The sequence below is a fragment of the Tupaia chinensis genome, unplaced genomic scaffold (genome assembly GCF_000334495.1).
Source record: "Tupaia chinensis unplaced genomic scaffold, TupChi_1.0 Scaffold000560_1, whole genome shotgun sequence".
Lineage (NCBI taxonomy): Eukaryota > Metazoa > Chordata > Mammalia > Scandentia > Tupaiidae > Tupaia > Tupaia belangeri.
In genome coordinates, this window is record NW_006160073.1 from 108,975 (window position 1) to 111,290 (window position 2,316).

Genomic DNA, 2,316 nt, shown 5'->3' on the forward strand with positions numbered 1-2,316 from the left:
ATTCTACTCACTGAGGTTTATGCCTAAAGTCAGACATGGGTTCTTGTGTATGTATATATCAGCTGTGCTTGCTATTGCAAATATTTAGACAAATTAAGTTCATTAGAAAATCAATTAAATGGGGGTGGGGGGGATAGGCATAGAAAGCAATCATGGATACCAGAGACAATGGGAGGAGGGTTGGACAGGGCAGAGGGTTAGGGATAAGAAATCAAGGATGGCAAAAAAAAAAAAAAGAAAAAACGCAAAATATACAAGACATAAGAAAAATTGTTTGTTGATAACACATATGTTGATGTGCTTGATTGAGCCAACAGTGTATTTAGGATGAAAAATTCATTTTGTATACCGCAATGATGTATAGCATATTAATGTTAAAAAAATTAATTAATGAATAAAAAAAAGGAAAAAAAAACCACCTAACCCTAACCGTAACCCCTAACCCTAACCATACCCAAAACCCTAAACTTAGCCCTAACGCATAACTCTAACCCTAACCCTAAGTTTAAACCTAACCCTAAGGCCTAACCCTAACCCTAATCTTAACTCATAACACTAACCCAAACCCAAACCCTTAAACCTAACCCTAAAGCCTAACCCTAACCCTAACCCTAAACCCTAATTCTATCCCTAAACCCTAACCCTAACCATAAGCCCTAACCCTAACCCAAACCCAAAACCCTAACCCTAACCCTAAACCCCAACACTAATTCTAAACCTAAACCTAAACCCTAAACCTAACACTTATGATAACCCCAAACTCTAACCCTTACCCCTAACCCTAACACAAACCCAAAATCCTAAACATAATCCTTAACGCTGAACCCTAACACTAACGCTAATTTCTAAACTTATCCCTAACCCCTAACCAAAGCCCTAACACCTAACCCTAAACCCCAACACTAATTCTAAACCTAAACCTAACCCTTAAGATAACCCCAAACTCTAACCCTAACCCCTAACACTAACACAAACCCAAAATCCTAAACATAATCCTTAATGCTGAACCTTAACACTAACACTAATTTCTAAACCTATCCCTAATCCCTAACCAAAACCCTAACAACTAACCCTAACCCTAACCCCTAACCCCAATCCTAACCCTAACACTAACACTAACACTAATCCTAACCATAACCCTAACCAGTAACCCCAACCCTAATCATAACCCTAACCATAACCTTTACTCCTAACTCTAACCCTAAACCTAACCCAGAGCCCTAAACCCTAATCTTAACCCTATACCCTAACACTAACCCAAACCCTTAACCGTAACCCAACACCTAACCCTAAATTTAACCCTAACTCAAAACACAATCTTAATGTACAGAAACTGAACATTAGAAGTTGTTCCACTTCTAAAGCTAACTAAGTGGAACGAACAAGTTTATGGCAGTTACTTCCTAACATTTTTTTAGAAGATGGTTGCTTCACTTTTTGTTTCCACATAAAGTGCAGGGCATTTTTAGGCCCAAAACTCAACTTGCAGCTACAAAAAAGATCTTTAGGTATGAAAAGAAGCCCCATGATGGGAGTCTCTGTCCCAATGACCTTTCTGAAATTCAAAAAAAAGTTCAGGTTTTGGCTGAAAAACTGCATGCTTATCTCCTGAAAGTAGGCTTCACATCAAATGCTCCATTAAAAAACAATGTCAAACTGCATCCAAAACCAAATCTTGATGTAGAGCAAAACTGAACATCACAAGTTGTTCAACTTTTCAAATTAAGTAAGTTTAACAAGCAACTTTGTGGTAGTTAATAACCCCTAAACCTAACCCTAAATCTAACTCTTAACGTGAACCCTAAACCTTAACACTAACCGTAAACCTAACCCTTACCCTAACCCATAACACTATCCCTAACCCCTAACCCTAACACGAACCTAAAACTCTAAACCTAACCTTAACACCTAACCCTAACCCTAACCCCTAACCCTAACACTAACACCTAACTCTACCCTTAACCCTAACCCTAAACCCTAGCCCTAACCCCTAACCTTAACCCTAACCTAACACCTAACCCCTAAATCTAACCCTAACCCAAAACCCTATTGCTAACACTAACCCAAACCCTTAACCATAACACAACCCTTAACCTTAAATGTGACCCTAACCCTAAACAAAACCTTAAAGTACAAAAACGGAACATCAGAAGTTTTTCCACTTCTTTTTTTTTCTTTTTTTATTTATTAATTCACTTAACACCATCACAACACACAAATGAATTTTCCATCCAAAATACACTGTGCATTGTCTCAATCAAGTACATCCACATATATGTTCTCAGCAAATAATTTTCCAATTCTTACGTCCTGCAT